This window comes from Heterodontus francisci, chromosome 3, assembly GCF_036365525.1.
Source record: "Heterodontus francisci isolate sHetFra1 chromosome 3, sHetFra1.hap1, whole genome shotgun sequence".
Classification (NCBI taxonomy): Eukaryota; Metazoa; Chordata; class Chondrichthyes; order Heterodontiformes; family Heterodontidae; genus Heterodontus; species Heterodontus francisci.
Window position 1 is genome coordinate 28,217,415 of NC_090373.1, and position 20,492 is coordinate 28,237,906.

General features: G+C 45.2%; 1 protein-coding gene across 5 annotated transcripts in view; it reads left to right on the top strand.

Moving 5' to 3' along the window:
* The window catches only part of vit (vitrin), a 197,365-nt gene that overhangs the window by 67,850 nt on the left and 109,023 nt on the right, over nucleotides 1-20,492 (top strand). The window lies entirely within an intron of this gene.

The following is a 20,492-nucleotide window of genomic DNA, read 5'->3' on the forward strand; positions in this document are numbered from 1 at the left end:
GTGTGTTGTATTGAGCTGTGCTGGACTATGATGGGGTGTGTTGTATTGAGCTGTGCTGGACTATGTTGGGATGTGTTGTATTGAACTGTGCTGGACTATGTTGTGGTGTGTTGTATTGAGCTGTGCTGGGCTATTTTGCGGTGTGTTGCATTGAGCTGTGCTGGACTATGATGGGGTGTGTTGTATTGAGCTGTGCTGGACTATGTTGGGATGTATTGTATTGAACTGTGCTGGACTATGTTGGGGTGTGTTGTATTGAGCTGTGCTGGACTATGTTGGGGTGTGTTGTATTGAGCTGTGCTGGACTATGTTGGGGTGTGTTGTATTGAGCTGTGCTGGACTATGTTGGGGTGTGTTGTATTGAGCTGTGCTATGTTGCGTTTGTTGTATTGAGCTGTGCTGGGCTATGTTGGGGTGTGTTGCATTGAGCTGTGCTGGGCTATGTTGCGTTTGTTGTATTGAGCTGTGCTGGGCTATGTTGGGGTGTGTTGTGTTGAGCTGTGCTGGACTATGTTGCGTTTGTTGTATTGAGCTGTGCTGGACTATGTTGGGGTGTGTTGTATTGAGCTGTGCTGGGCTATGTTGGGGTGTGTTGTGTTGAGCTGTGCTGGACTATGTTGCGTTTGTTGTATTGAGCTGTGCTGGACTATGTTGGGGTGTGTTGTATTGAGCTGTGCTGGGCTATGTTGGGGTGTGTTGTGTTGAGCTGTGCTGGACTATGTTGCGTTTGTGTTGTGTTGAGCTGTAATGGGCTATGTTGCGTTTGTTGTATTGAGTTGTGCTGGACTATGTTGCGTTTGTTGTATTGAGCTGTGCTGGGCTATGTTGCGTTTGTTGTATTGAGTTGTGCTGGGCTATGTTGTGTTTGTGTTGTATTGAGCTGTGCTGGGCTTTGTTGCGTTTGTTGTATTGAGCTGTGATGGGCTTTGTTGCGTTTGTTGTATTGAGTTGTGCTGGACTATGTTGCGTTTGTTGTATTGAGCTGTGCTGGGCTATGTTGGGGTGTGTTGTCTTGAGCTGTGCTGGGCTTTGTTGCGTTTGTTGTATTGAGCTGTGCTGGACTATGTTGCGTTTGTTGTATTGAGCTGTGCTGGACTATGTTGGGGTGTGTTGTATTGAACTGTGCTGGACTATGTTGTGTTTGTGTTGTATTGAGCTGTGCAGGGCTATGTTGGGGTATGTTGTATTGAGCTGTGCTGGACTATGTTGCGTTTCTTGTATTGAGCTGTGCTGGAATATGTTGGGGTGTGTTGTATTGAGCTCTGCTGGACTATGTTGGGGTGTGTTGTATTGAGCTGTGCTGAGCTATGTTGGGGTGTGTTGTGTTGAGCTGTGCTGGACTATGTTGCGTTTGTTGTATTGAGCTGTGCTGGACTATGTTGGGGTGTGTTGTATTGAGCTGTGCTGGGCTATGTTGGGGTGTGTTGTGTTGAGCTGTGCTGGACTATGTTGCGTTTGTTGTATTGAGCTGTGCTGGGCTTTGTTGGTGTGTGTTGTATTGAGCTGTGCTGGGTTATGTTGCGTTTGTTGTATTGAGCTGTGCTGGGCTATGTTGCGTTTGTTGTATTGAGCTGTGCTGGACTATGTTGGGGTGTGTTGTATTGAGCTGTGCTGGACTATGTTGCGTTTGTTGTATTGAACTGTGCTGGACTATGTTGCGTTTGTTGTATTGAACTGTGCTGGACTATGTTGGGGTGTGTTGTATTGAGCTGTGCTGGACTATGTTGCGTTTGTTGTATTGAGCTGTGCTGGACTATGTTGGGGTGTGTTGTATTGAACTGTGCTGGACTATGTTGTGTTTGTGTTGTATTGAGCTGTGCTGGGCTTTGTTGCGTTTGTTGTATTGAGCTGTGCTGGGCTATGTTGCGTTTGTTGTATTGTGCTGTGCTGGACGATGTTGGGGTGTATTGTATTGAGCTGTGCTGGACTATGTTGCGTTTGTTGTATTGAACTGTGCTGGACTATGTTGGGGTGTGTTGTATTGAGCTGTGCTGAACTATGTTGCGTTTGTTGTATTGAGCTGTGCTGGACTATGTTGGGGTGTGTTGTATTGAACTGTGCTGGACTATGTTGTGTTTGTGTTGTGTTGAGCTGTGCTGGACTATTTGGGGTGTGTTGTATTGAGCTGTGCTGGACTATGTTGGGGTGTGTTGTATTGAGCTGTGCTGGACTATGTTGGGGTGAGTTGCATTGAACTATGCTGGACGATGTTGCGTTTGTTGTATTGAGCTGTGCTGGACTATGTTGGGGTGTGTTGTATTGAGCTCTGCTGGACTATGTTGTGTTTGTGTTGCATTGAGCTGTGCTGGGCTATGTTGGGGTGTGTTGTATTGAGCTGTGCTGGACTATGTTGCGTTTGTTATATTGAGCTGTGCTGGACTCTGTTGGGGTGTATTGTATTGAACTGTGCTGGACTATGTTGTGTTTGTGTTGTATTGAGCTGTGCTGGACTATTTGGGTTGTGTTGTATTGAGCTGTGCTGGACTATGTTGGGGTGTGTTGTATTGAGCTGTGCTGGACTATGTTGCGTTTGTTGTATTGAGCTGTGCTGGACTATGTTGGGGTGAGTTGTATTGAACTGTGTTGGACTATGTTGCGTTTGTTGTATTGAGCTGTGCTGGACTATGTTGGGGTGTGTTGTATTGAGCTCTGCTGGACTATGTTGTGTTTGTGTTGCATTGAGCTGTGCTGGGCTATGTTGGGGTGTGTTGTATTGAGCTGTGCTGGGCTATGTTGTGTTTGTGTTGTATTGACCTGTGCTGGGCTATGTTGGGGTGTGTTGTGTTGAGCTGTGCTGGACTGTGTTGCATTTGTTGTATTGAGCTGTGCTGGGCTTTGTTACATTTGTTGTATTGAGTTGTGCTGGGCTATGTTGCGTTTGTTGCATTGAGCTGTGCTGGACTATGTTGCGTTTGTTGTATTGAGCTGTGCTGGACTATGTTGCGTTTGTTGTATTGAGCTATGCTGGGCTATGTTGCATTTGTTGTCTTGAGCTGTGCTGGGCTATGTTGGGGTGTGTTGTATTGAGCTGTGCTGGGCTATGTTGCGTTTGTTGTATTGAGTTGTGCTGGGCTATGTTGCATTTGTTGCATTGAACTGTGCTGGACTATGTTGCGTTTGTTGTATTGAGCTGTGCTGGGCTATGTTGCATTTGTTGTCTTGAGCAGTGCTGGGCTATGTTGGGATGTATTGTATTGAGCTGTGCTGGACTATGTTGGGGTGTGTTGTATTGAGCTGTGCTATGTTGCGTTTGTTGTATTGAGCTGTGCTGTGCTATGTTGGGGTGTGTTGTATTGAGCTGTGCTGGGCTATGTTGCGTTTGTTGTATTGAGCTGTGCTGGGCTATGTTGGGGTGTGTTGTATTGAGCTGTGCTGGACTATGTTGCGTTTGTTGTATTGAGCTGTGCTGGACTATGTTGGGGTGTGTTGTATTGAGCTGTGCTGGGCTATGTTGGGGTGTGTTGTGTTGAGCTGTGCTGGACTATGTTGCGTTTGTTGTATTGAGCTGTGCTGGACTATGTTGGGGTGTGTTGTATTGAGCTGTGCTGGGCTATGTTGGGTTGTGTTGTATTGAGCTGTGATGGGCTATGTTGCGTTTGTTGTATTGAGTTGTGCTGGACTATGTTGGGGTGTGTTGTATTGAGCTGTGCTGGACTATGTTGCGTTTGTTGTATTGAGCTGTGCTGGACTATGTTGGGGTGTGTTGTATTGAACTGTGCTGGACTATGTTGTGTTTGTGTTGTATTGAGCTGTGCTGGGCTTTGTTGCGTTTGTTGTATTGAGCTGTGCTGGGCTATGTTGCGTTTGTTGTATTGAGCTGTGCTGGACTATGTTGGGGTGTGTTGTATTTAACTGTGCTGGACTATGTTGTGTTTGTGTTGTATTGAGCTGTGCTGGACTATTTGGGGTGTGTTGTATTGAGCTGTGCTGGACTATGTTGGGGTGTGTTGTATTGAGCTGTGCTGGACTATGTTGGGGTGAGTTGTATTGAACTGTGCTGGACTATGTTGCGTTTGTTGTATTGAGCTGTGCTGGACTATGTTGGGGTGTGTTGTATTGAACTGTGCTGGACTATGTTGTGTTTGTGTTGTATTGAGCTGTGCTGGACTATTTGGGGTGTGTTGTATTGAGCTGTGCTGGACTATGTTGGGGTGTGTTGTATTGAGCTGTGCTGGACTATGTTGCGTTTGTTGTATTGAGCTGTGCTGGACTATGTTGGGGTGTGTTGTATTGAGCTCTGCTGGACTATGTTGTGTTTGTGTTGCATTGAGCTGTGCTGGGCTATGTTGGGGTGTGTTATATTGAGCTGTTATGGACTATGTTGCGTTTGTTGTATTGAGCTGTGCTGGGCTATGTTGTGTTTGTGTTGTATTGAGCTGTGCTGGACTATGTTGTGTTTGTGTTGTATTGAGCTGTGCTGGGCTATGTTGTGTTTGTGTTGCATTGAGCTGTGCTGGGCTATGTTGGGGTGTGTTGTGTTGAGCTGTGCTGGACTGTGTTGCATTTGTTGTATTGAGCAGTGCTGGGCTTTGTTACATTTGTTGTATTGAGCTGTGGTGGGCTATGCTGCGTTTGTTGTATTGAGTTGTGCTGGGCTATGTTGCGTTTGTTACATTGAGCTGTGCTGGACTATGTTGCGTTTGTTGCATTGAGCTGTGCTGGACTATGTTGCGTTTGTTGTATTGAGCTATGCTGGGCTATGTTGCATTTGTTGTCTTGAGCTGTGCTGGGCTATGTTGGGGTGTGTTGTATTGAGCTGTGCTGGACTATGTTGGGGTGTGTTGCATTGAGCTGTGCTGGACTATGTTGCGTTTGTTGCATTGAGCTGTGCTGGACTATGTTGCGTTTGTTGTATTGAGCTATGCTGGGCTATGTTGCATTTGTTGTCTTGAGCTGTGCTGGACTATTTGGGTTGTGTTGTATTGAGCTGTGCTGGACTATGTTGGGGTGTGTTGTATTGAGCTGTGCTGGACTATGTTGCGTTTGTTGTATTGAGCTGTGCTGGACTATGTTGGGGTGAGTTGTATTGAACTGTGTTGGACTATGTTGCGTTTGTGTTGTATTGAGCTGTGCTGGGCTATGTTGGGGTGTGTTGTGTTGAGCTGTGCTGGACTGTGTTGCATTTGTTGTATTGAGCTGTGCTGGGCTATGTTGCGTTTGTTGCATTGAGCTGTGCTGGACTATGTTGCGTTTGTTGTATTGAGCTGTGCTGGACTATGTTGCGTTTGTTGTATTGAGCTATGCTGGGCTATGTTGCATTTGTTGTCTTGAGCTGTGCTGGGCTATGTTGGGGTGTGTTGTATTGAGCTGTGCTGGGCTATGTTGCGTTTGTTGTATTGAGTTGTGCTGGGCTATGTTGCATTTGTTGCACTGAACTGTGCTGGACTATGTTGCGTTTGTTGTATTGAGCTGTGCTGGGCTATGTTGCATTTGTTGTCTTGAGCAGTGCTGGGCTATGTTGGGATGTATTGTATTGAGCTGTGCTGGACTATGTTGGGGTGTGTTGTATTGAGCTGTGCTATGTTGCGTTTGTTGTATTGAGCTGTGCTGTGCTATGTTGGGGTGTGTTGTATTGAGCTGTGCTGGGCTATGTTGGGGTGTGTTGTATTGAGCTGTGCTGGACTATGTTGCGTTTGTTGTATTGAGCTGTGCTGGACTATGTTGGGGTGTGTTGTATTGAGCTGTGCTGGGCTATGTTGGGGTGTGTTGTGTTGAGCTGTGCTGGACTATGTTGCGTTTGTTGTATTGAGCTGTGCTGGACTATGTTGGGGTGTGTTGTATTGAGCTGTGCTGGACTATGTTGCGTTTGTTGTATTGAGCTGTGCTGGACTATGTTGGGGTGTGTTGTATTGAGCTGTGCTGGGCTATGTTGGGGTGTGTTGTATTGAGCTGTGCTGGACTATGTTGCGTTTGTTGTATTGAGCTGTGCTGGACTATGTTGGGGTGTGTTGTATTGAGCTGTGCTGGGCTATGTTGGGGTGTGTTGTGTTGAGCTGTGCTGGACTATGTTGCGTTTGTTGTATTGAGCTGTGCTGGACTATGTTGGGGTGTGTTGTATTGAGCTGTGCTGGGCTATGTTGGGTTGTGTTGTATTGAGCTGTGATGGGCTATGTTGCGTTTGTTGTATTGAGTTGTGCTGGACTATGTTGGGGTGTGTTGTATTGAGCTGTGCTGGACTATGTTGCGTTTGTTGTATTGAGCTGTGCTGGACTATGTTGGGGTGTGTTGTATTGAACTGTGCTGGACTATGTTGTGTTTGTGTTGTATTGAGCTGTGCTGGGCTTTGTTGCGTTTGTTGTATTGAGCTGTGCTGGGCTATGTTGCGTTTGTTGTATTGAGCTGTGCTGGACTATGTTGGGGTGTGTTGTATTGAACTGTGCTGGACTATGTTGTGTTTGTGTTGTATTGAGCTGTGCTGGACTATTTGGGGTGTGTTGTATTGAGCTGTGCTGGACTATGTTGGGGTGTGTTGTATTGAGCTGTGCTGGACTATGTTGGGGTGAGTTGTATTGAACTGTGCTGGACTATGTTGCGTTTGTTGTATTGAGCTGTGCTGGACTATGTTGGGGTGTGTTGTATTGAACTGTGCTGGACTATGTTGTGTTTGTGTTGTATTGAGCTGTGCTGGACTATTTGGGGTGTGTTGTATTGAGCTGTGCTGGACTATGTTGGGGTGTGTTGTATTGAGCTGTGCTGGACTATGTTGCGTTTGTTGTATTGAGCTGTGCTGGACTATGTTGGGGTGAGTTGTATTGAACTGTGTTGGACAATGTTGCGTTTGTTGTATTGAGCTGTGCTGGACTATGTTGGGGTGTGTTGTATTGAGCTCTGCTGGACTATGTTGTGTTTGTGTTGCATTGAGCTGTGCTGGGCTATGTTGGGGTGTGTTATATTGAGCTGTTATGGACTATGTTGCGTTTGTTGTATTGAGCTGTGCTGGGCTATGTTGTGTTTGTGTTGTATTGAGCTGTGCTGGACTATGTTGTGTTTGTGTTGTATTGAGCTGTGCTGGGCTATGTTGTGTTTGTGTTGCATTGAGCTGTGCTGGGCTATGTTGGGGTGTGTTGTGTTGAGCTGTGCTGGACTGTGTTGCATTTGTTGTATTGAGCTGTGCTGGGCTTTGTTACATTTGTTGTATTGAGCTGTGGTGGGCTATGCTGCGTTTGTTGTATTGAGTTGTGCTGGGCTATGTTGCGTTTGTTGCATTGAGCTGTGCTGGACTATGTTGCGTTTGTTGTATTGAGCTGTGCTGGACTATGTTGCGTTTGTTGTATTGAGCTATGCTGGGCTATGTTGCATTTGTTGTCTTGAGCTGTGCTGGGCTATGTTGGGGTGTGTTGTATTGAGCTGTGCTGGGCTATGTTGCGTTTGTTGTCTTGAGCAGTGCTGGCTATGTTGGGATGTATTGTATTGAACTGTGCTGGACTATGTTGGGGTGTGTTGTATTGAGCTGTGCTGGACTATGTTGGGGTGTGTTGTATTGAGCTGTGCTGGACTATGTTGGGGTGTGTTGTATTGAGCTGTGCTATGTTGCGTTTGTTGTATTGAGCTGTGCTGGGCTATGTTGGGGTGTGTTGCATTGAGCAGTGCTGGGCTATGTTGGGGTGTGCTGTGTTGAGCTGTGCTGGACTATGTTGCGTTTGTTGTATTGAGCTGTGCTGGACTATGTTGGGGTGTGTTGTATTGAGCTGTGCTGGGCTATGTTGGGGTGTGTTGTGTTGAGCTGTGCTGGACTATGTTGCGTTTGTTGTATTGAGCTGTGCTGGACTGTGTTGGGGTGTGTTGTATTGAGCTGTGCTGGGCTATGTTGGGGTGTGTTGTGTTGAGCTGTGCTGGACTATGTTGCGTTTGTTGTATTGAGCTGTGCTGGACTATGTTGCGTTTGTTGTATTGAGCTATGCTGGGCTATGTTGCATTTGTTGTCTTGAGCTGTGCTGGGCTATGTTGGGGTGTGTTGTATTGAGCTGTGCTGGGCTATGTTGCGTTTGTTGTCTTGAGCAGTGCTGGCTATGTTGGGATGTATTGTATTGAACTGTGCTGGACTATGTTGGGGTGTGTTGTATTGAGCTGTGCTGGACTATGTTGGGGTGTGTTGTATTGAGCTGTGCTGGACTATGTTGCGTTTGTTGTATTGAGCTGTGCTGGGCTATGTTGCGTTTGTTGCATTGAGCTGTGCTGGACTATGTTGCGTTTGTTGTATTGAGCTGTGCTGGACTATGTTGCGTTTGTTGTATTGAGCTGTGCTGGGCTATGTTGGGGTGTGTTGTATTGAGCTGTGCTGGACTATGTTGGGATGTGTTGTATTGAGCTGTGCTGGACTATGATGGGGTGTGTTGTATTGAGCTGTGCTGGACTATGTTGGGGTGTGTTGTATTGAGCTGTGCTGGACTATGATGGGGTGTGTTGTATTGAGCTGTGCTGGACTATGTTGGGATGTGTTGTATTGAACTGTGCTGGACTATGTTGTGGTGTGTTGTATTGAGCTGTGCTGGGCTATGTTGCGGTGTGTTGTATTGAGCTGTGCTGGACTATGATGGGGTGTGTTGTATTGAGCTGTGCTGGACTATGTTGGGATGTATTGTATTGAACTGTGCTGGACTATGTTGGGGTGTGTTGTATTGAGCTGTGCTGGACTATGTTGGGGTGTGTTGTATTGAGCTGTGCTGGACTATGTTGGGGTGTGTTGTATTGAGCTGTGCTGGACTATGTTGGGGTGTGTTGTATTGAGCTGTGCTGGACTATGTTGGGGTGTGTTGTATTGAGCTGTGCTATGTTGCGTTTGTTGTATTGAGCTGTGCTGGGCTATGTTGGGGTGTGTTGTATTGAGCTGTGCTGGGCTATGTTGCGTTTGTTGTATTGAGCTGTGCTGGGCTATGTTGGGGTGTGTTGTGTTGAGCTGTGCTGGACTATGTTGCGTTTGTTGTATTGAGCTGTGCTGGACTATGTTGGGGTGTGTTGTATTGAGCTGTGCTGGGCTATGTTGGGGTGTGTTGTGTTGAGCTGTGCTGGACTATGTTGCGTTTGTTGTATTGAGCTGTGCTGGACTATGTTGGGGTGTGTTGTATTGAGCTGTGCTGGGCTATGTTGGGGTGTGTTGTGTTGAGCTGTGCTGGACTATGTTGCGTTTGTGTTGTGTTGAGCTGTGATGGGCTATGTTGCGTTTGTTGTATTGAGTTGTGCTGGACTATGTTGCGTTTGTTGTATTGAGCTGTGCTGGGCTATGTTGCGTTTGTTGTATTGAGTTGTGCTGGGCTATGTTGTGTTTGTGTTGTATTGAGCTGTGCTGGGCTTTGTTGCGTTTGTTGTATTGAGCTGTGATGGGCTTTGTTGCGTTTGTTGTATTGAGTTGTGCTGGACAATGTTGCGTTTGTTGTATTGAGCTGTGCTGGGCTATGTTGGGGTGTGTTGTATTGAGCTGTGCTGGGCTTTGTTGCGTTTGTTGTATTGAGCTGTGCTGGACTATGTTGCGTTTGTTGTATTGAGCTGTGCTGGACTATGTTGGGGTGTGTTGTATTGAACTGTGCTGGACTATGTTGTGTTTGTGTTGTATTGAGCTGTGCAGGGCTATGTTGGGGTATGTTGTATTGAGCTGTGCTGGACTATGTTGCGTTTGTTGTATTGAGCTGTGCTGGAATATGTTGGGGTGTGTTGTATTGAGCTCTGCTGGACTATGTTGGGGTGTGTTGTATTGAGCTCTGCTGAGCTATGTTGGGGTGTGTTGTGTTGAGCTGTGCTGGACTATGTTGCGTTTGTTGTATTGAGCTGTGCTGGACTATGTTGGGGTGTGTTGTATTGAGCTGTGCTGGGCTATGTTGGGGTGTGTTGTGTTGAGCTGTGCTGGACTATGTTGCGTTTGTTGTATTGAGCTGTGCTGGGCTTTGTTGGTGTGTGTTGTATTGAGCTGTGCTGGGTTATGTTGCATTTGTTGTATTGAGCTGTGCTGGGCTATGTTGCGTTTGTTGTATGGAGCTGTGCTGGACTATGTTGGGGTGTGTTGTATTGAGCTGTGCTGGACTATGTTGCGTTTGTTGTATTGAACTGTGCTGGACTATGTTGTGTTTGTTGTATTGAACTGTGCTGGACTATGTTGGGGTGTGTTGTATTGAGCTGTGCTGGACTATGTTGCGTTTGTTGTATTGAGCTGTGCTGGACTATGTTGGGGTGTGTTGTATTGAACTGTGCTGGACTATGTTGTGTTTGTGTTGTATTGAGCTGTGCTGGGCTTTGTTGCGTTTGTTGTATTGAGCTGTGCTGGGCTATGTTGCGTTTGTTGTATTGTGCTGTGCTGGACTATGTTGGGGTGTATTGTATTGAGCTGTGCTGGACTATGTTGCGTTTGTTGTATTGAACTGTGCTGGACTATGTTGGGGTGTGTTGTATTGAGCTGTGCTGAAATATGTTGCGTTTGTTGTATTGAGCTGTGCTGGACTATGTTGGGGTGTGTTGTATTGAACTGTGCTGGACTATTTGGGGTGTGTTGTATTGAGCTGTGCTGGACTATGTTGGGGTGTGTTGTATTGAGCTGTGCTGGACTATGTTGGGGTGAGTTGTATTGAACTGTGCTGGACTATGTTGCGTTTGTTGTATTGAGCTGTGCTGGACTATGTTGGGGTGTGTTGTATTGAGCTCTGCTGGACTATGTTGTGTTTGTGTTGCATTGAGCTGTGCTGGGCTATGTTGGGGTGTGTTGTATTGAGCTGTGCTGGACTATGATGCGTTTGTTGTATTGAGCTGTGCTGGACTATGTTGGGGTGTGTTGTATTGAACTGTGCTGGACTATGTTGTGTTTGTGTTGTATTGAGCTGTGCTGGACTATTTGGGTTGTGTTGTATTGAGCTGTGCTGGACTATGTTGGGGTGTGTTGTATTGAGCTGTGCTGGACTATGTTGCGTGTGTTGTATTGAGCTGTGCTGGACTATGTTGCGTTTGTTGTATTGAGCTGTGCTGGACTATGTTGGGGTGAGTTGTATTGAACTGTGTTGGACTATGTTGCGTTTGTTGTATTGAGCTGTGCTGGACTATGTTGGGGTGTGTTGTATTGAGTCTGCTGGACTATGTTGTGTTTGTGTTGCATTGAGCTGTGCTGGGCTATGTTGGGGTGTGTTGTATTGAGCTGTGCTGGGCTATGTTGTGTTTGTGTTGTATTGACCTGTGCTGGGCTATGTTGGGGTGTGTTGTGTTGAGCTGTGCTGGACTGTGTTGCATTTGTTGTATTGAGCTGTGCTGGGCTTTGTTACATTTGTTGTATTGAGCTGTGCTGGGCTATGTTGCGTTTGTTGTATTGAGTTGTGCTGGGCTATGTTGCGTTTGTTGCATTGAGCTGTGCTGGACTATGTTGCGTTTGTTGTATTGAGCTGTGCTGGACTATGTTGCGTTTGTTGTATTGAGCTATGCTGGGCTATGTTGCATTTGTTGTCTTGAGCTGTGCTGGGCTATGTTGGGGTGTGTTGTATTGAGCTGTGCTGGGCTATGTTGCGTTTGTTGTATTGAGTTGTGCTGGGCTATGTTGCGTTTGTTGCATTGAACTGTGCTGGACTATGTTGCGTTTGTTGTATTGAGCTGTGCTGGGCTATGTTGCATTTGTTGTCTTGAGCAGTGCTGGGCTATGTTGGGATGTATTGTATTGAACTGTGCTGGACTATGTTGGGGTGTGTTGTATTGAGCTGTGCTATGTTGCGTTTGTTGTATTGAGCTGTGCTGTGCTATGTTGGGGTGTGTTGTATTGAGCTGTGCTGGGCTATGTTGCGTTTGTTGTATTGAGCTGTGCTGGGCTATGTTGGGGTGTGTTGTATTGAGCTGTGCTGGACTATGTTGCGTTTGTTGTATTGAGCTGTGCTGGACTATGTTGGGGTGTGTTGTATTGAGCTGTGCTGGGCTATGTTGGGGTGTGTTGTGTTGAGCTGTGCTGGACTATGTTGCGTTTGTTGTATTGAGCTGTGCTGGACTATGTTGGGGTGTGTTGTATTGAGCTGTGCTGGGCTATGTTGGGTTGTGTTGTATTGAGCTGTGATGGGCTATGTTGCGTTTGTTGTATTGAGTTGTGCTGGGCTATGTTGTGTTTGTGTTGTATTGAGCTGTGCTGGGCTTTGTTGCGTTTGTTGTATTGAGCTGTGATGGGCTTTGTTGCGTTTGTTGTATTGAGTTGTGCTGGACTATGTTGCGTTTGTTGTATTGAGCTGTGCTGGGCTATGTTGGGGTGTGTTGTATTGAGCTGTGCTGGGCTTTGTTGCGTTTGTTGTATTGAGCTGTGCTGGACTATGTTGCGTTTGTTGTATTGAGCTGTGCTGGACTATGTTGGGGTGTGTTGTATTGAACTGTGCTGGACTATGTTGTGTTTGTGTTGTATTGAGCTGTGCAGGGCTATGTTGGGGTGTGTTGTATTGAGCTGTGCTGGGCTATGTTGCGTTTGTTGTATTGAGCTGTGCTGGGCTATGTTGGGGTGTGTTGTGTTGAGCTGTGCTGGACTATGTTGCGTTTGTTGTATTGAGCTGTGCTGGACTATGTTGGGGTGTGTTGTATTGAGCTGTGCTGGGCTATGTTGGGGTGTGTTGTGTTGAGCTGTGCTGGACTATGTTGCGTTTGTTGTATTGAGCTGTGCTGGACTATGTTGGGGTGTGTTGTATTGAGCTGTGCTGGGCTATGTTGGGGTGTGTTGTGTTGAGCTGTGCTGGACTATGTTGCGTTTGTGTTGTGTTGAGCTGTGATGGGCTATGTTGCGTTTGTTGTATTGAGCTGTGCTGGACTATGTTGCGTTTGTTGTATTGAGCTGTGCTGGGCTATGTTGCGTTTGTTGTATTGAGCTGTGCTGGGCTATGTAGCGTTTGTGTTGTATTGAGCTGTGCTGGACTATGTTGGGGTGTGTTGTATTGAGCTGTGCTGGACTATCTTGGGGTGTGTTGTATTGAGCTGTGCTGGACTATGTTGGGGTGTGTTGTTTTGAGCTGTGCTGGGCTATGTTGGGGGGTGTTGTATTGAGATGTGGTGGGCTATGTTGGGGTGTGTTGTATTGAGCTGTGCTGGACTATGTTGGGGTGTGTTGTTTTGAGCTGTGCTGGACTATGTTGGGGTGTGTTGTATTGAGCTGTGCTGGACTATGTTGGTGTGTGTTGTATTGAGCTGTGCTGGACTATGTTGCGTTTGTTGTATTGAACTGTGCTGGACTATGTTGGGGTGTGTTGTATTGAGCTGTGCTGGACTATGTTGGGGTGTGTTGTATTGAGCTGTGCTGGACTATGTTGGGGTGTGTTGTGTTGAGCTGTGCTGGACTATGTTGCGTTTGTTGTATTGAACTGTGCTGGACTATGTTGGGGTGTGTTGTATTGAGCTGTGCTGGACTATGTTGGGGTGTGTTGTTTTGAGCTGTGCTGGACTATGTTGGGGTGTGTTGTATTGAGCTGTGCTGGACTATGTTAGGGTGTGTTGTGTTGAGCTGTGCTGGACTATGTTGGGGTGTGTTGTTTTGAGCTGTGCTGGACTATGTTGGGGTGCGTTGTATTGAGCTGTGCTGGACTATGTTGTGTTTGTGTTGTATTGAGCTGTGCTGGACTATGTTGGGGTTTGTTGTATTGAGCTGTGCTGGACTATGTTGGGGTGTGTTGTATTGAGCTGTGCTGGACTATGTTGGGGTGCGTTGTATTGAGCTGTGCTGGACTATGTTGTGTTTGTGTTGTATTGAGCTGTGCTGGACTATGTTGGGGTTTGTTGTATTGAGCTGTGCTGGACTATGTTGGGGTGTGTTGGACTGATTTCTAGGCTATAAGTCAGGACTTTTAGCACCAAGGTTTTATTTTGCTAATAGTAATTGACTGTTCTTCAGAACCTCTCATCTTTCGACAATTAACATTTAAGATTCCTCGGACTCTGGGCTATGGGGAGGTGGAGATGTAGGTCCTGCCACTGATGGGGAAGTTGGGTATATACAACAAAACCCAGAGTTTCTGGATACAGAGATGAAGAGAGACAGAAAGAGAGAGCCAGGCACACAGAGCCAGACACACAGACAGACAGAGAGAGAGACGGAGATAGACACAGAGAGAGACAAACAGAGAGATGGAGTCAGAGACAGAGTGAGAGATGAACAGAGACAGAGTGAGAGGCAGAGAGTGACAGGGAGCGAGAGAGAATGAAGGTGCAGTGTTGTTGCATTCCTGACTTTCATCATAGCTGCTGGTTATTATTAAACACCTTGTCCTCTAGCATTGTTTGGAGCTCAGTTAGGAGACAGTGAAGACCCTTCTACCCACTCCAGTCACATGAGGACAGTCAGTTCACATAACAGACTGAGCAACAGTTGGATCTACAATTGTGACCATGGTCATGTTACAAGTTCTAGGCTATGATTGACTGAGAAATGAACAATGGAGACAGCTTTAAGCTAATTAGAAGCTAACTGCTCCAATAGTTTTGCATCTCCAAAATGGACTGCCGGATTCTGGACGTTTGGGAAGTAAGGGTCGTAGATTATTTGGGTCTGCACTGTGGGAGGTGCCTTCTTTAAGATGAAATGTTAAACTGAAGGCCCCACGTCCCCTCTCATAGACATAAAAAATGCCACAGCACTATTTCGAAGAATATTAAGAAATAGGAGCAGGAGTAGGTCATTCGGCCCCTTGAGCCTGCTCCACTATTCAATAAGAACATGGTGATCTGATTGTGGTCTTAACTCCATTTTCCTGCTTGCCTCCCTTAACCCCCTTGTAGATCAAGAATCTATCTAACTCAGCCTTAAATATATTCAGTGACCCAGCCTCCACTGCTCACTGGGGTACAGAATTCCAAATATTCACGACCCTCAGAGAAGAAATTCCTCCTCATCTCTGTCTTAAACGGGAGGCCCCTTATTCTGAAACTGCCCCCTAGTTCTAGATTCCCCCCGAGGGAAAACGTCCTCTCAGCATCTACCCTGTCAAGCCCCCTCAGAATCTTATATGTTTCAATAAGATCACCTCTCATTCTTCTAAACTCCAATGAGGATAGGCTCAACCTGCTCAACCTTTCCTCATATGACAAACCCCTTCGTCCCAGGAATGAACCGAGTGAACCTTCTCTGAACTGCTTCCAATGCAAGTATATCCCTCCTTAAATAAACCAAAACTGTACACAGTACTCTAGGTGTGATCTCAACAATGCCCTGTACAGTTGTAGCAAGACTTCCCTACTTTTATATTCCATCCACCTTGCAATAAAGGCCAACATTCCATTTGCCTTCCTAATTACGTGCTAGGTACCTGCATGCTAACTCTTAGTGATTCACGTACAAGGACACGCAGATCCCTCTGTACCACAGCATTCTGCAGTCTCTCTCTATTTAAATAATATTTTGCTTTTCTATTCTTTCCACCAAAGTGGACAACCTCACATTTTCCCACATTATACTCCATGTAGCAGATTTTTGCCCACTTACTTAACGTATCTATATCCCTTTGCAGACGCTTTGTGTCCTCCTCACAACTTGCTTTCCTATTTATCTTTGTTAGGTCCACAGAATTGGCTACAATACACTTGGTCCCTTCACCCCAGTCATTAATATAGATTGTAAATAGTTGAGGCCCCAGCACTCATCCCTATGGCACTCCACTAGTTACAGTTTGCCAGCCTGTAAATTTTTCATACTAACATATGAACTAGGAGCACGAGTAGGCTATTAGGCCCCTCAAGCCTGCTCCGCCATTCTATAAGATCATGGCTGATTTGTTTGTGGACACATCTCCACTTTCCTGCCTACTCCCGATACCCTTTGACTCCCTTGTTTGTCAAGAATCTGTCAACCTCTGCCTTAAAAACATTCAATGACCCTGCCTCCATCACTGTCTGGGGAAGGGAGTTCCACAGACTCACGACCCTCTGACAGAAAAAAATTCTCCGCATCTCTGTCTTAAATGGGAGACCCCTTATTTTTAAACAGTGACCCCCTAGTTTTAGTCTCTCCCACAAGGGGAAACATCATTTCAACAACCATCCTGTGAAGTCCCCTCAGGATCTTATATGTTTCAATAAGATCACTTTTCATCCTTCTAAACTCCGATGAATGCAGACCCAACCTGTCCAACCTTTCCTCATAAGATAACCCTCTCATCCCAGTAATCAGTCGAGTGAACCTTCTCTGAACTGCGTCCAATGCCATTATATCCTTTCTTAAGTAAGGAGACCAAAATTGTACACAATTTTCATCCCAACTCTGTTTCCTGTTAGTTAGCCGATCCTCTATCCATGCTAATATATTACCCCCAACACCATGAGCATTTACCTTTTATGTGGCACTTTATCGAATGCTTATTGGAAATCCAAATACACTACATCTACTGGCTCCCCTTTATCCACCTGCTTGTTACATCCTCAAAGAACTCTAATCAATTTGACATAATTTCCCTTTCATAAAATCATACTGACTGCTGACTCCATTATGATTTTCTAAATGTCCTGCTACTACTTCCTTAATAATGGATTCTAGCATTTTCCCAATGACAGATGTTAGGCTAATTGGCCTATAGTTTCCTTATTTCTGTCTCCCTCCTTTCTTGAATAGAGATGTTACATTTGAAGACCTTTCCAGAATCTAGGGAATTTTGCAAGATTACAACCAATTCATCCACTGTCTCTGCTGCCACTTCTTAGAAGACCCTAGGATGCAGGCCATTGGTCCAGGGGACTTGTCAGCCTTTAGTCCCATTAGTTTTCTGAGTACCTTTTCTCTAGTGACAGTGATTGTTTTATGCTATTCCCTCCATTTTGCCTCTTGATTTTCTGCTATTCTTGGGATATTTTTTGTGTCTTCTACCATGAAAGCAGATATAATTTACTTGTTCAAAGTCTCTGTCATTTCCTTGTTTCCATTAATTCCCCAGTCTCATCCTCTAAGGGACCAACAGTTACTTTAGTTACTCTAGTCCTTTTTATATATTTGTAGCAGCTTTTACTGTCAGTTTTATATTTCTTGCTCGTTTACTCTCATACTCTAATTTCTTCCCTTTTTTTAGTAATCCTCTGCTGGTTTCTAAAAATGTCCCAATCTTTTGGCCTACCATTAATCTTTGCAGCATTGTTATGGCTTATCTTTCAATTTGAAACCACCCTTAACTTCCTTAGTTAGCCATGGCTGGTGCATCCTTCTCAAAGAGTCTTTCTCTACGGAATATATCTCCTTAAATATCTGCCATTGCTTCTCTATCATCTTACCTTTTAACCTATTTTCCCAGTCTACTTTAGCCAATTCTGTCTCCATACCCTTGTTATTGCCTTTATTTAAGTTTAAAACACCAGTTTCAGAGCTATATTTCTCACCCTCAAACTGAATGTGAAATTATATCATGTTATGATCACTCTTGCCTACAGGATCCTTTACTATGAGGTTGTTAATTAATCCAGTCTCATTACACATTAAAATGCCCTGCTCCCAGGTTGGTTCCAGAATGTATTGTTCTAAGAAATTGTTCTGAATATATTCTATGAACTCATCCTCCAGGCTACCGTTGCCAATTTGATTTGTCCAATTGACAGGAAGAATAAAATCACCCACAATTATTGCGGTACCTTTCTTACAAGCCCTCCTTATTTCTTGATTTATACTCTGTCCTACATTGTAGCTATTGTTAGGGGGCCTATAAACTACACCCACCAGTAACTTGTTTCCTTTGCTATTTCTTATCTCCACCTAAACTGATTCTACATCTTGATCTTCCGAGCCAAGATCATTTCTCACTACTGTACTAATCTAATCCCTTTTTAACAGAGATACCCCACCTCTTTTTCCTTTCTTCCTATCTTTCCAAAATGTCAAATACTCTTGAATAATCAGTTCCGAGCCTTGGTCACTTTGCAACCACGTCTCTGTATTGGCTATAATCATACTCATCCATCTTGTTAGGAGTGCTGCATGCATTCAGATAAAGAGCCTTTAATTCTGTCTTTTTACCATTTTTCCTCACTCTGACCTTATTTGCTGGTGCAATCTTACGTTTGTTTGCTCTGTCCCTTCCTGTCATTCTCTGGTTATCTTACCTGTATCGCTATCAAAGAACAAAGAACAGTACAGCACAGGAACATGCCATTCGGCCCTCCAAGCCTGCGCCGATCTTGATGCCTGTGTAAACTAAAACCTTCTGCACTTCCAGGGTCCGTATCCCTCTATTCCCATCCTATTCATGTATTTGTCAAGATGCCTCTTAAACGTCACCATCGTACCTGCTTCCACCACCTCCCCCGGCAGCAAGTTCCAGGCACTCACCACCCTCTGTGCACTATTGCCTTGTCCTTTCTCATTAATTTTCAAAATATCCCCTCATGTCAACTCTCCCCCCCCACTATTTAGTTTAAAGCCATCTCTGCAGCCCCAGTCATTTGATTTGCCAGGGAACTGGTCCCAGCTCAGTTTATTTGAAGGCTGTCCCAACAGTACAGATCCCACTTTCCCCAGTATTGATGCCAGTGCTCCATCAATTAAAACCCATTTCTCTCATGGCAATCTTTGAGGCATGCATTCCACTCTCTTATCTACCCTATGCCAATTTCCTAGTGGCTCAGATAGTAATCCAGAGATTATTACCTTAGTGGTTCTGCTTTTTAATTTAGTCCCCAGGTGCTCATACTCCCTCAGCAGAACCTCTTTCTTAGTCCTACCTATGTCATTGGTACCCACATGGACAATGACAACTGGATCCTTTCCCTGCCACTGCAAGTTCCTCTCCAGCCCCAAGGGATGTCCTTAACCCTGGCACCAGGCAGGCAACACAGTCTTCGGGACTCATGCTTTCGGCTGTAGAGAACCATATCTATTCCCCTAACTATACTGTCCCCTACTACTACTACATTCCTTTTTACGCCTCCCCTTTTTACACCACCATGGTGCTGTGATCAATTTGTTCATCTTCCCTGCAGTCCCTGCTCTCATCCACACAAGCTGCAATAACGTCAAACCTATTGGACAAGTGCAAGGGCTGAGGCTTCTCCATTGCGACCTTCTGGATCCCCATACCTACCTCACGTAGCCACACCCTCCTATCCCTGACCACGGACCAAATCTGAAGTACTTAACCTAAGGAGTGTGACTGCCTTCAGAACAAAGTGTCCAGGTAACTTTCCTCCTCCCTGATGTATTGCAGTGTCCGAAGCTCAGCCTCCAGCTCATCATCTCTGAGCCGAAGCTCCTCGAGCTGCAGACACACTGCAGATGTAGTTGTTGTGGATCATACTGGTGTCCACCAGCTCCCACATGCTACAGCTGTAACACATCACCTGATCTGCCATCGTTATTATGTTTTATATAACTAATTCAGTTTGAAGCTTAGAAATGTCACTCAGCAATTATTTTTGGTTATATTAAGTAGTTTAACTAGTGAAGCTATCTATTGAATACAATACTTATATCTCCCCAGTACCAGTTTTAACTACTGCACCAGTTTAGAGAGAGAGAGAACAAAAATGTAAAACTCACCAACCAATCACTTACCTGCTTACCTAATTAATGCCTCTGGGCTTCAGCTCTCATGTCTCACTGTTTCCACTCCCTCTCTTCGATTAATCCTTATTCTGTAAAGGATCAGAACAGCACCTCCTCCCTTACTGCACTGAATTCCCACACTTAACAAATTTGAGAATTGCTGAAACTGGAGACATTTTGTCGAAGTTTTTGGTCTTGCACTCATCAGGACAATTCACAAGAATACCAATGTAAAGGAAAGCAACAAATTTATACCGTATGAGAAGTGAGTGCTGATTGGTTGGCAAGTGGACTCTGATTGGTAGAGGCATTGCCATGGAGAATGCACCAGTTTATGGTAACTGACAGTTAACTGCCAAGCTTTGTTTGAAATTTAAACCAGGCAGCTTGACTCTGATTGGTCAAGGAATTGCCCTGAGGAATAAATCAGCGAATGGCTGTCACTTACTTTGTTCAGCTGATGCAGGGGTGCAATGTTTGTACATGTTCTTTCTGTCTGCAAAGAACAGGGTCCTGTATATTAATATATGTAGCTTTCAGTACATGCAAATGCGAGCCCCACTGACAATCTTAAATTGGTTGTCAGTGCAATTCTGAGCACACTGAGCATTATTTAGCAAATCTTGTCCAATCGCAGAATCACATCTAATGTTGGACACTGTGTTTTGAGTTTTGCAAGCACAGGCTGGTTGTGTACAGCCTGTACCTTGCCCGTTGTGAACAGTGGAAGGGACATGTTGTACACAGAGCCCTGTTCTTTGCAGACAGAAAGAACATGTACACACATTGTGCCTGTTGCAGCTAAACAAAATAAGTGACAGCCATTCACTGGTTCAATGCCTTGACCAGTCAGAGTCAAGCTGCTTGGTTTAAATTTCAAACAAAGTTGGCAGTTAACTATCAGTCATCGTAAACTGGTGCATTCTCCATGGCAATTCCTCTACCAATCAGAGTCCAACCAATCAGCACTCTCTTCTCATACAGTATAAATTTGTTGCTTTCCCTTACATTGGTATTCTTGCGGATTGTCCTGACGAGTGCAAGATGAAAAGTTTTG